Source organism: Sarcophilus harrisii, chromosome 1 (assembly GCF_902635505.1).
Source record: "Sarcophilus harrisii chromosome 1, mSarHar1.11, whole genome shotgun sequence".
NCBI classification, from domain to species: Eukaryota; Metazoa; Chordata; class Mammalia; order Dasyuromorphia; family Dasyuridae; genus Sarcophilus; species Sarcophilus harrisii.
In genome coordinates this window covers 582193999-582208533 of record NC_045426.1, presented here as the reverse complement: position 1 = coordinate 582208533, position 14535 = coordinate 582193999, and the positions used below count along the sequence as shown (strand labels likewise).

Below are 14535 nucleotides of genomic sequence, written 5' to 3'. Positions count from 1 at the left end.
GTATGGCAAACCACTAGCATCTTTGGGGTATATGTGGTATTCAAAGAATATTGAATAGCACCTCTAATCTTAGGGCTTGCCAAGCCCTTTTCAGGCTGCTCATCCACCTTTGGTGTCCACCTGGCACTCAACTCTCACTTGTGACTCCAAAAAAGCTATAGCATGCACAGTGGCTACATGCTGGTAAATCATTTCAACAGGTAATCTAAAACAGGTTGAGGGTAACCAACAGATCTCAAAACCATCAGCAAATTAGGGGGACATCTATCCCAAGGATGTGAAGATTGCCCTTAATGGGCAATTAAGAACAATTTGTTCCAATGCTCATGAAGGCAACTGAAGCAAATACTGAAGAATAGAGTCTGATACCAAGGTCATCCACTGAAAACCAAATTATCACCAGTTGTCCTGACTTTTTGTCTAGCCACTGGATTTTGATGTCTCTTAAAGAATGAGAAAAAAATAAATAAATAAATAAAAATTAAAATTTAAAAAAAAAAAAAAAGAATGAGGCTGACAATTTTGCACAGCTCTGCCTCACAAATCCAATTCACACATAAATCAAGACATAAAATCCCCATGCTGTCATCAGTCCTTTTTGAAAACAAGAGATAAACAGCATGCATTCATTTAAACTATCAGGAAAAGTTACTCTCACAACTGAAAAGTCTTGGCTAAATTTTAATGGCATGAGTTGAAATAAAGTCATTGAGGATGAAACAGAAGGCAATTTGCCATAACTAATTATACAACAAATTATACAAAATTATACAAATTATACAAAACAAAAAAAAATACAAAAAATAAAAAGACTGTAAGTAAATTAGCCAATTGATGACATTTTTATATTTATATATTTTAGTTTAAAAACTACATAATTTTGCTAATACATCTTTTGAAAAAAACAAAATTTCAAAATAAAATGAATGATTATCTCACAGTTATTTCTTTGTGAGGATTCCTGGTTCAGCATTAATCAGATCTTAATAGAACTCAATGACTTTCATGTTACATCCCATCATTTGCTTTTTCACAACTAAAATAAAAGATAGTATTTCTCAATACAGGACTTATCAGTAGCTAAAATAAAAGAATGCAAGTTTCAGAATCATATATACCAGCAATCAAAAGAACTAGACCTGGAGTCAAAAATATCAAATCCAGCAAAATTATCATAATATTGAAAGGAAAAGAATGAACATTCAATGAACTTGCAGATATTCAGGAATTTCTTTCTAACAAAATCAAACTCAATAGAAAATTTAACATCTAAGAACCAATATCAAAGATCATTTTTGAAGACATACATGGACAAATTGTTTTACATACATAAGGTATACATTTCCATGTAAAAAACACAAAGCAACAGGTTTCTCAAAAGAAAGATTCAACTCAAAAGAGTTGAATATGGTCTGGCTGTAAAAAGCAAAACCCCTAGAAAAAAGGTAAAAATTATAATTATGTTCAAATTATATGTAGAGGAAAAATAGACACAGAAGCATTAGAAAGAGGAGAAGAGCTCATAATTCTGAAAACCTATTGACATAGAAAATGGGTTAAATAGGCATTGAAGGGAATAGCACTCTCCAAATCTACAAGGAAATAAGGGGAGGGGGGAGAGAGATGGGTGGATAGGGAAGCAAAGGGTAAGGGGAAAAGACAAGGGAGAAGATTAAGGAGTAGGGGAAGTTAAGCAATAGCAAGGCAAGTTAGGGTACAGAATTAAAGCAGAAGAGTTAGCAAGGATAGAAAAGAGATATACGCAAACACTACAACAAGGATCAAGAGCAGAATTTATTAAAAAAAAAAAAAGTACAACTATAGGGATCATTGATCTTAGACAAAGTCAAACTTAAAGATTTGATGAAAAGAGAAATCTACACTTTATGTCAGCCATACTAATGTTGTTTTAGATCCATGTTTAAATATGGATAAATGCATGTGTATATGTGTATGTGAAAGAGAGAGTATATGTAGATATATATACATGTTGCTTTGTGTATATATATAGATATATAGATAAATGAGTGGGACTGTGGGTGAGTGTGAATTTATGTGTGTGTGTGTGTGTGTGTGTGTGTATGGGATGTGCATGTATGTGTGTGTGTACACCTGTATATATGTATATGCATGTATGTATATATAACTTATATCTGTGCTTACTTATAGCCTGCTTGGGGGAAGTAGGAAGGATGAAAGGGGAAAAAAAGAAAAACAAAAAACAAAAAAATGCATAGTAGAGAACAAAAGAACAACTTACAAGGTAGTAAAGAAAAGATGGACACTCATGAATATAATTTCTTCGACTATTATATATCCTTTCCTGAAATGGACATTTATTGTTATAGATTTTGAATCCCTGATGTTCTACTGGGCACACCACAATGTTCTGCTTTGTTTTGTTTTATTTTCCTTTTTTTTTTTCTAATCTGCTTTTTCTTTAAGTAAAGTAAATTTTTTAAAAAATGAAATCAGCTTGCTTATTTTAATACTGGCTTTTTACAGCCAGACCATATTCAACTCTTTTGAGTTGAATCTTTCTTTTGAGAAACCTGTTGCTTTGTGTTTTTTACATGGAAATGTATACCTTATGTATGTAAAACAATTTGTCCATGTATGTCTTCAAAAATGATCTTTGATATTGGTTCTTAGATGTTAAATTTTCTATTGAGTTTGATTTTGTTAGAAAGAAATTCCTGAATATCTGCAATACTTAATTTAATACTCTAATTTAATACTTTAATACTTTCAGGGGTAAAAAATTGAAATAGTTGTAAATCAAAGGGACAATAAAAGAGAAGAAAAAAACAAATCTTGGTCCAGAGAATTTTATCCAACTTTTAAAGGACATATGGCACTTAGTGGATAGCCTTATCCCTTCTTAGTCTTTACAAATGGGAGGTGGGGAGTGAGAAAGGGAATTAGGTGAATGGAAACAGTGGAAACAGAATACTGAATAAAAAATGTTGATTTGGAGTAGCGGATTGTTTTGCTCTGAGACAGTCTCTCTCTAGCCCAGGCTAGAAGTCCAGGAAATATCCATGGACCCAATCCCACTGCTGATCTCCACAGAAGTTTTGACTTGCTCTTTTCCCAACCTGGGCCTGTTTACTTTGCCTTGAACATCTATATGGACAATTGTCCACTGGAGGTTCACTGTATGGGTGGCACATTTAGTGTAGATAGTCAAACAGTTTTATCCCCACTGCAGCTTAGAACTCCTAAATTCAAGCAATCCACTAGTCTCAACCTCCCCAGCAACAGGCATTGCAGGTGAGCATCACCAAGTCTGGCCTATGTTGGTTAGTTTTACTGAACTGTTTTTTTCCTCTTTTTAATTTTTTGACACAAGGATAGTATAAGAGGAAAGTGGCTACAGTGGGAAATGTAAACTATGTGAAAATAAAAGGCAGCTATAAAAATTGTTATCAAATCAAAATATCTAAATCTATAACTATTTTTCTTTTTTTTTTTTTTTGAAAGATTATATAATAAACATTCAGCCTATGAAAACCCTCTGTGATTCCTCCCATCCTGGGGGCCCACAACTATTGGAGATGGTCCAGAAAACCTTGAGCTTTGGTTCAGTCCTTGAGGAGCAGAGATTGCTAGATAGGCAAGATCTGCTCCAGGACTGTTTTGAAGTCAGGGGAATTCTGTCAAGGAAATTCATTTCACTTCATATTCAATAATGAGGTCCTCACATTTTTCTGGTATTTAGGGGAGAGGAAGGCCTTCTCCAGTAACCTTCTAACTCATTCAGGGCCTGCTGACATCCTTGAATACTATAGGTATGGTCCAGCCATCCAGCATTAGGACATTTACTGTATAGCCACATAGGACCTTACAGAGGGAGATCCTTGGTGAGTAAATCACATCAGATCTGTCTCTCTTAAATATATTATGTGGCTTGTCCTTTAAAACAAAGTTATAATGTCAGCTTGTGTAGAGGACCGAAGATATTGGGGAACTCTGAGAAAAGTATACTGGAAACAAAGATACTTACAGAAGGATGTTTACTCAGTATGATTGATGAGATAATGGTTCTCTAGTTCATTATACTAAGTATTAAGTATATGTGAACTAGAGAACCATCATCTCATCAATTCCACTGAGTTAACACCTTGTTGTAAGTATCCTCGTTTTCAGTATACTTGTCCAGAGTTCCGTCCTGTACAAACTGGAATGTTGGTAGAGATTTGGTCCCTTTGTTTTGGAAAGGTAACCTTGGACCCTTCTTTCCACTCTTTTTTCACTCCAATGGTCAGGATCTTTATTCATTACTGAAGCTGTTCCATCAGGGTTAAGCTGCTTGTTATCCAATTATTGTAATTTATTGTTATCAAATCAAAATATTTAAACCTATAACTTATTTACTTCATCTTTTTGGTACAAACACTATAGATCTCCTCAAATGAGACCTGTAGGTGGTAGACAATGGGGGATCCTGTTTTCAGTGGCCATGTTCCTGGGTGAGATGGGCTCAGCCAGAGTTCATATTCATAAAGTCACCCTTGCTCATGGGGAAGGCAGAAAATGAGTCATTAGTGTCCATGCCTTTTGTGCCGTTTTGTTAACCAAAACTGGTGTCAAAGAGGGGTTGTGGCCATCCAAGAACTCAGCAAACACAGCATAAGGGTTTTCATGGAAAATGTAGTTAAAGGAGTTACCATTAGGACCAGTACTACTACTACTGTTAGGGTCATCAATCTTCAGTCCCTGTTCCCCATTGCTGTTGAAGATGTCCCTCTTGCATGGGTTACTGAGCCTGTTGCAGGCCTGAGAGATCTCCTTGAATTTCTCCTCAAGGTGCCAGGCTCCTTGTTCTTGTCTGGGTGGTGGCGTAGAGTTTGCCAGTGGTAGGCTCACTTGATTTCTTGCACTGAGGTGCCCAGGGTCTAGACCCTCCCTGGCCACCATCCCTACAGCTGCCTCCTATAACTATCAATTGTTATTAATCATTGAACACTATATTTAAAAGATTATCAGGCCACACTAACTTAATCTAGATGCAGAACAGTTTATATTCAAAGAGATAAGGAAAAAAAAAACATCTTTTTACTATCATTCTATTACTATTCTCTGGGACCCAGGTATCTTTCTAGATAGCTGGCCATTCATGTATTTATGTCACTTGGAAGGACAACAGCCTTGGGAAACAAAAAGTAATTTAGACACATGAAGCACACACACACACACACACACACACACCACTGTAATTTTGTTCCTTCTATCTTCCCTGTCTGCTGAATTGAACTTCCTCAACCCAATTCAAATATAAAATAGCAAATTATAGAGGGAAGCTGAAGATAATATGATAACATTCAATAAAATGAGTGTTAGACAACTTGTGTTCATGGTATTATTATGAGGAAAATGACTTGTAGCCCTCAGCTATCTAGAAATATAACTTATTGTTATTATCTGTCAGCAGATGGATGTTCAAACTACATATTTCTTCAAGGAGGAAGGGTACAAAAAATAACAAGAGAATTCACAATAACAAAGAGAAGGCTAGGCTTGGTGTATATGCCTCTAGTCCCTAATGCTGGGAAGATTGAAGACAATGAATCTCTTGACTATGGGAGTTTAAGCAGCAGTAAAGTTAAAAGTAGGGTCTAAGCAGTTTATGGGTGTAAAACTTCCTTATTAATCAGTTTGTGCAAGAAGATAAAGAGAAAGGGAAGGAAAGAAGGCAGAAAGGCAGACAGGAAGGCAGGAAGGCAAAAAGGATGAAAGACAGGAAGGAAGGAAGGAAGGAAGAAGGAGGGAAGGAGGGAGAGAAGAAGGGAGAGAGGAAGAAAGGGAAGAAGGGAAGGAGGAAGGGAGGGAAGAAGGAAGGAAGGAAGGAAAGGAAGAAGGGAGGGAGAAAGGGAGAGAGGGAGGAAATATTGTTTGTGTACAAATTGTTCTCTTGGTTCTATTTCTTTTTCATCAGTTTTTCTCAGTCAATAAACATTGAAGTGCTTTATTAAGTGCCTACTAAGTGCCAGGCACTTTGCTAAGCCTTAGGAATATAAAGAAAGGCCAAAAAAAAAAAAAAATTTCTTGTGCATAAGCTCACAATATAATAGAAGAGACAAAAACAAGCAAATGTGTACTAGCAAACTATTTACAGGATAAAAAGGAAATAATTAACAACAAGGGAAGGCAATAGTAATAAGAATTGGGAAAAGGCAACTGAGAAGCAGGGATCAAATAGTATCAGAAAAACCATGAGAGAATAGTGTCCTTAAAACTTAGATATAAGAGACTATTAAGGAAAAGAGGGTGATTGATAAAGTAAGAAGCTGAAGAGAGGTTAAAAAAAAAAAAAAAGATGAGGATAGAGAAAAGGCCATTGGATTTGGCAATTAAGAGTCTACTGGTAACTTTGAAGAAAGCAGTTCTGGATGAATGACGAGATTTTAAGCCCTATTGCAGAGTTAAAAAGAGAATAAGAGGAAAGGAAGTGGAGACTAATAGACAGCTTTCTAAAGGAATTTAGTCTGTAAATCACGGGAATAAATCCCCAAAGCTGAAATAGTTTTAGAATTTATTATGTTGTTTAGTAGAGAAGAGTAAGCAAGAAAGAAGGTGTGACTTCCTCTCATCTAGATTTTGGAAGGGTTACATTATACAGGATTTAGGTAAGGGTACCTGAACATGAACCACATGTACACAGTTAAGCAAAGTTGCCAAAGGGGCAACTTGAAAGCAAGATGGATTGAGATGAATATCAATAAATATAAATATTAATTTTTCTATAAATGTCATTTATTATTATGATGATGATTATTAAATATCATTCACTTTCTTTTTAAAATAATTATAACTTTTATTGACAGAACCAAATATAAATATTAAATAAAAATGTTAGTGAAACCAAAACACAAGCTTGCATGGACCCAAAGTAAAGCTTGAGTGAATAGATCCAAAGCACAAATATTTTGGATAGATCTAGGACCAGTGGGAACCCCAAGCTTCTTGTAACCATTTCTGGCATTTCTGAAAAGTTCTAAGGTCAGGTCCTTTTTGGGTTCAAAAAACTTTAGTCATATAAAGTTAGATTTAAATAGTATAATAATATTTTTAATAGTATAATAAAGCATTCTCCATAAATCATAAAAGATATTATAGGATGTATATAGGATGATAGCTAGTAGAGATAGATTAATCAAGTAAGGATTTGGTTTTTAGTTTTGGGTGGAGTTTATTTGAAGATAAGGGAGATACAGGCAGGGTTGTAAGCAGTAGGAAAGCACCTAGGAAAATGTTAAGATAAATAAAAGAATGAGGGTAATAGAAGGAAGAGACAAGATGGCATGAGATCATTAATGTGCAGGTGAAGGGATTTGCTGTAGTGAGAAGGACCTCCTTTTTGTGAGATGAATGAAGGAGCAGATAGTTGCAGAAGGCATATACGTGATGTGAGATGAGGAGGATAGACGAAGGAATTTTCTGCAAAAGGCTGAATAGGATAGTGAGTTAATTAGGGAGGTATAAGAGTATTGCCTAGCAATAGTATGGGCCCAGTTGAGGTTACGTAACATAAATTTGTGGTAGCCAGATGATACAGTGGATAGAGCACTCATCTTTCTGAGTTCAAATCTGGTTTCAGACACTTACTAGTTTTGTGTCCCTGTACAAGTCATTTAACCAAATGACCTGGAGAAGGAAAGGGCAAACCAGTTTAGAATTTTTTAAAACTCCTCATGGGGTCATGAAGAGTCATATAGGACTGAAATTACTGAACAACATAAACATGCAATGCAAATGCATTGGATTCAGAAAGATTTCATTATTTTCAGAACTTTCATTCAATAGCATATACATAGGAGCAAAGGTGGGAGTGATCAAAAGTTGAAATTCTGCAAAACACAATAATGATATGATAAGAAGGCAAGGGACTCCAGAGAAGAAGATAAGGTAATGCTGAGGTGGTTCAACAAGAGATTAAGATGGGGAAAGCAGGAGAGTATGGCTAGTCCTGCAAGGAAACTGAGAGTTCAGCAGATTGGAGGTCAATGTGGATGAAGAGTAGGATTTCATGTTAGAAGACAGAAAGATAGATGGAAAGCTTATTGTGATTAGAAAGGAAAATTTCAGACTTCATGGACATGGAGGTAGCTACCTTCATGGAGCTTGTGGTAATTACAAGATCCACTTTGTGAATAGCTGAGATGGGGTAGAAGAATAGTCAGGGGGAAGGAGTAGGCTGAAGAAGAGGGAGATTAAGGTGTTTGAGGAAGATTTAATATATATGTTGAGGTCCTCTAGTATAAAGGCAGAAATTAAGCTATGAACTTACTAAAGAAGGAAGAGAAATGACCTGGCAGTCTGTATGTGGACAACAGCTACCAGAATGTTTTTGGAGTGGTAGATATTAACTATATGGATCTCTGAGGAAGAGAGATTAGAGTTATGGTTCAGTAGTTGGGTTAATATCAGGGTTAATAACATAAATAGTTTTTCTGTTTCTGCTCATTTCACTCTGCATCAGTTCTTTCTGTGTCTCTTTGAAATCATCATTTCTTACTACACAATAGTACTCCTTTATATTTATATACCACAATTTGTTTAGGAATTCCCCAGTTAATGGGCATCTTTTTGGTTTCCAAGTTTTTGTCTTCAAAAAAAGAAATAATTATCTGTCTAAATCTTGTTCTTTCTCTGGAAGGTGTTTTTAAGTTGACTATTTGCAAAAACCTCTAGACAAGACTCTATAAACTGCTGAGTCTCTCATTAAAAGAACTGTAGGAATCAACTTTCCTAATATGGCAGAACAATATCCAATTGGTCCAGTTAAATGTGGAATAAATGCTGCAGATTGACTGTGTACTCTCAGAGGCCCTGAAAAGCAACATAAATTCAGTCCACATATGAACAAGGGGGTGGGGATAGGGAGGTTGGGGTGAGGGTTACTACCAATGGGCAGTTTCCTCTAATCCTGTAATAAATTTCCTTTCCTTTTAGTCCACCTATTCACTTTATTTGACCTCTAGTTTTTGTAGGTAGGTAGAAGTCTCCCTAGACTTTCTAGAAACCCAAGCTGAGAAATATCCCTATGGCATGTATGAAGCAGTGAGTAATCAATCCCTACCAATTAGGAAATTCTTATGTAAATGGACTTTAAGCCACTGCTTTAAGGTTATACTTATAAATGTTTAAGAACTGGTTCTCTGAAAACACAAGACACTTTTAGATCATTATTAACATGTTTCCATCAATTTTTAAAGTCTAGACTAACACCAAAACAAAAAATCAAGCCCTAGTTTATAATATTCGCTGATTTCCAAGGTGTAAATGCTACATTGGAAAAATTAACAATCAGTTCTTGAACTGGTAGAAAGTGGCTCCTTTATATCCTTGTGTGGGTTACACTTTGTTTATGGATTGTTGTTTTTTAATTTCCTTAATCAGTGTCCAGAGATAGAGATGAACCTGTTTTATTAAGAAGAATCAACACAAGACTGGCAATTTCCTGCCTTTGACTTGTCCTCAAATAAACTTGTTAAATCCAAAGTTCTAGACGTAACTAGGATATGAACAAAAAGCATTTGCAAGCACTCTCACTTGCTTATGTCATTCAATTCAGGCTAACATGACATTTGGACAGAGGGAGCTTATCTGTGACAATACCTTCAAACTACACCCTGTCATTTAGCGTGATCAGAACTCAAAAAGACAACATGTGTAAGGAAAGAAAACACACATGAAATAACATTTCTTCTGACTTGAGCACAGAGCTCATGCTTTTCTGCTGAGGAGACCATTTCCATATCTCTCCTCCTCTCCCCCCAAACTTCTCATTGTCAGCTATGGCTCAGAATCTAAACTTTGAGCTTCTGTAAAAATGATTCAATGTTGAGTTTCTCCTTGAATAATTCTTTTATTTAAAAAAATATTTTTTATTGAAGCTTTTTATTTTCAAAACAAATGCAAGGATAATTTTTTACCATAGACCCTTGCAAAACCTTGTGTTCCAATTTCCCCCCTTCCTCCCCACTCCCTCTCCTAGATGGCAAATAATCCAATATGTTAAACATAATAAAAAAAATATGTAAATCCAATATAGGCTTATGTAGTTATACAATTACCTGGATAATTCTTTAATATTTTGTTTCCTTGTCACACTACTTTAAAACTATTCCCAGGATTTCTCTCGGGGAACATTAAAATTTAGCTCATGTCCAGGTCTACATTTTTTTTTTTAAAAGGAAAAAGTCTGAAAACAGCACACACTTCATTTAACTTAAATATATATACAATGTCTATGTATATACAATCCTTGCTAAAAGTCTTTGACAGCTTCCCATCCCACCCAGTATGTCACCTCTGGGTACAGGGTCATTCTGACTGAGACCTGTGATCTGGAACTAGAGAGTAAGTGACAAAGTTGCCAGTTAGCGCCTGTTCTCTTCACAGTGTCCTATGTAACTGTGGCACCACCTCTTGCCCTAAGGCACAGTCTTTCCTGGTCAAACACATACCCCAAGATCCACTGACCTTCATATACAAAAGATGTACACACAATCCTTCAGATTTAGAGTACAATACTGTTTATGGCACACCTTCCAGGGCAGACTATTTAATGATGCTAGAGAATCCAACAATTCTCTCTTCCTAACTGCCCTCAAGAAAAGTCGTAGTGAATCATTTTTCCAGCTTAGGTCAGCATTGGGAAGGTCAGTGGACCTTGGGAAAAATGTTTGGCCAGCAAATGTGCATTAGGGCAAGAGATGGTACCAAAGTTATATATGGTAGACGCCTGGGAGTGGAGCAGTTTCAGCTTCTAGTACAGTCTGAAACCTGCAAAAGATTAATTAGGACAGGGATCTTAGACTTAAGGGATTTGAACCAGGAGAACTTTCCTATTGGCAAATTGTTAGCAAGTCCAGCAGCAGTCCATTGCTGTTCAGATAGTCAAGGCTCAGACCAGAGAGATAGCAATTAGACTTTGCCCTGGATCAGACCACTTTGGGAGTCCTAAAAGCTTGCAGGTCCCCCTCTTGAGCTATGCCTAGCTATCCCAGATTAACATAAAACTCAACAACTCCAGAAAGCAAAACAGGATTGTCCAGATGGTCCTTCCAGAAGTGTGCAGAGACCAGCTATTATATCAAGTCCAGAAGAAAAGAATAACTCCAAGCAAAGCCTCAAAGAAAAACAAAACTTGGAGACAAATTCCACCTAAATTTCTGGAAGCTATAAAACAAGAGTTTTTTGTTTTTTTTTAAGTTTAATATTTTAATGAAGTGAAAGCCCCTGAATAAAAGAATTCAAATTTATGCTGACTGAAAAAATAACTAGAATAACAATTAAACTTTTTTCATATTTTAAGGAAACATGAAAGAAAACTTCTCAAAAATATTAGAACAATATGGCAAAATGAAAATAGATTCTACTGATAATCTCCTGAAAGAAACTCTAAAATGAAAACTTCCAGGAATATCACAGAATAAATACAGAGCTTCTAAGTCAAAGAAAAAATTCTATTAACAGTCAGAAAGAAAGAATTAACAGCAGCATTATTAAGAAGGTAGAATATGTAGGTGTTATCACCAAGAATAATACAAAATTCTACTGAGACAGAGAAGAATACACTGGGAATGGAAGAAATGGAAAATTTACCATTTTATATAATTAGAGTGCCCAAGTACAAATTTATACAAATATGGAAGGGGTAGATAGAGTAAAAGCCACTCAGTTTCATCTAACTGATTAAGAAGTGTAGAATACACACATCTATAAAGGACTTGTTATTTTAAATATATATATATTAATTTCACTGAAGAAAAAAGAGAACAAGAAGAAAGAAAAAAAAATGAATGAAAGGGATAGCAGATTTCATGAGAGGTTATTTGTAAACATAACAAACCCTAAGTTGGAGGGGATTATAAAGAATGATTCAAAAGGAAAAAAAGAATGGGCAAAAACCAGTGTTTAAAGAAAGGGTGAGAATAAAGAAAATATAGGTAAATACAGAATTAAGTATTATAGCTGTTAATGTGAACTTACATATAAAATGGAAAATTTAGATTATAAGGCAGAATCCAATGTTTACAAAAAAAGATACTTGAAACATAAAGTCTCCTACAGAATTAAAATGAAGAGAGGAAGCAAAATCTATTATGATTCAGTGAGCTAAAAAAAAAAAAGCAGGAACAGGAATTATGATTTCAGACAAGACAACAGCAAAAATAAACTTAATTAAAAGAGATAAAAAGGAAATTACATTTTGTTGAAAGATGCCATGGACAACAAAATAATTCCAATAGTTAACTTGTGCATAGAGAAAGGCATAGAATTTAAATAAAGCAAACAAGAAAGAATGGACCTCTAAATGGAACTTTAGAAAAGTTAAATATGATAAGACATATGATGATGAAAATAGAAAAGAGTCTGCTTATTTCTTAAAGGTATAGACATTTTGACCAAAACCAACCATGTATTATTAGGATATTAAAATGTCACAACCAAATGAAGAAAATCAATAACGTTACAATATATGTTTTACTGATCACAATGAAATAAAATTTCTTTCAATAAAGGGTCATTGAAGAAAGTGTTAAAAAGTTAACTAGCCACTACATAACTTAAAATCAAAGCATGGTTAGGTCAAAGAACAAATCATAAATACAATAGATATTAAAGATGATGATAACATTGAAATAGTATTCCAAAATTTTGGGGATGCAGCCAAAGCAATCCTAAAAAAATATTTCTGTCTCTAAATACTTTCATAAACAAAACAAAGAACAAATCAATAAATTGAGCACACAAAACTGTAATGGGTCAGAATTCTGAAGAAATGTATTTGAAACAAGGATTCTTACAAGGTGTTAACTCAGTGGATTTGATAATACAATGGTTATCTAGTTTTACATGGACTTAGTATTTAATATAGTTCTACAAGATTGATACCTATGATGATGTAAATATAATAGAGTATAAAAGAGCCAACAAGGACTGGATTAGAGACATTCACTCCAACTCCCACCACTGAGATGGCTGGTCTGTCCTCCTTCATTTCTTTATTGCTAAAGCTAACTTAGGCCCCAGGCAAGAAGACAGACTGTGAAGGAGACAATAAAGATTTTGGACTTTATCCCTGGCTATTCTCGTGGTGATTACTCTGCTGAAACTAAGGCTGCTCCAAAGACCTCCAGAAAGCTAATCAGAACATTACACAAAACAATTGCAAAACGAATAAACAACTGCCCCAAAAGAAATCCTAAAATTCAAAGAAATTAACAAAAATGAAAGAAAAAAACTCATTGAACTAATAAATAATAATAGACACTCTATAAAAATAATAAAATAAATTATTAGTAATTGAAGTAAAAAGAAAAAAAATTCAAATTACCAATGTCAAAAAAGAAAAAGGAAAATTCACAACAAAATAAAAATAAATAAATAATATTAGAAATTATTTTGCCCAATGTTATGCCAACCGAACCAACAATTTAAATAAAAAGAATGAATGTTTAAAAATATTTAAATCTCTTCCCAATCCAGTACATTCTTCACATAACTACCAAAATGATTTTTGTAAAGTCCCCCTGCTTAATAAACTGCAGTGGTTCCACATTTACCTCCAGGATCAAATATAAACTCTGTTTGGCATTTAAGATTCCTTGCAACCTGAATTCTTCTCACTTTTCCAGTCTTCTCAACTATTTTTCCTCTCTAGGAACTCTATAATCTAGGATTCTGAGTGACTCTTATACTGACCACTCTATTTCCTACCTTCATGTTTTCGCACTAACTATTCCCAATACCTAGAAAACTCTCCTTCCTCACTTTTGTCTTTTTCAAAATCCAATTCAAATGCCACCTTCTACAGAAAGTCTTTTGCCTTACTCCTCCAATCACTTTTAAGTTTTTCCTCTCAAGTTACCTTCCTTATACTCTGTACTTATGTTCACATATCTATTGATATTATTTGTATTTTCTTTCCCCATTAGTATATAAGCTCTTGAAAGCAGGGACTGTTTTTGTGTTTTTGTAGTTGTTTGGATCCTCAAATTTATAACAGCATTGACATATAATAAGTATATTTTTAAAAACCTTTTTATTTTCAAACATATACATAGTTTTCAACTTCACCATTGCAAAACCTTGTGTTCCAAATTTTTTTCTCCCTCCCTTCCCTTAGATGGCAATTATACAATATTAAACATATGCAATTCTTCTATACATATTTCCACAATTATCTTGCTGCACAAGAAAAATCAGATTAAAAAGGGAAAAAATGAGAAAGAAAATAAAATGCAAGCAAACAACAAAAAGAGTGAAAATACTATGCTATGGTCCATACATAGTCCCCACAGTCCTCTCTCTGGGTGCAGATAGCTCTTTTCATCATAAGATCATTGACCCTGGCCTGAATCATCTCGCTATTGAAAAGAGCCAAGTCCATCAGGATTGATCATCATATAATCTTGTTATTGCTGTGTACGAGGTTCTCTTGGTTGTATTCACTTCACTTAGCATCAGTTCAAGTCAGTCTCTCCGGGCCTTTCTGAAATCATCCTGCTGAGCATTCCTTAT

The 14535-nt window shown here is 34.8% G+C and overlaps 1 pseudogene; it reads right to left on the bottom strand.

The window, feature by feature from the left end:
• Positions 1 to 4145: 4145 nt before the first annotated feature.
• Positions 4146 to 13737, bottom strand: LOC100917915 (annotated as a pseudogene).
• Between the last annotated feature and the right edge of the window lie 798 nt (positions 13738 to 14535).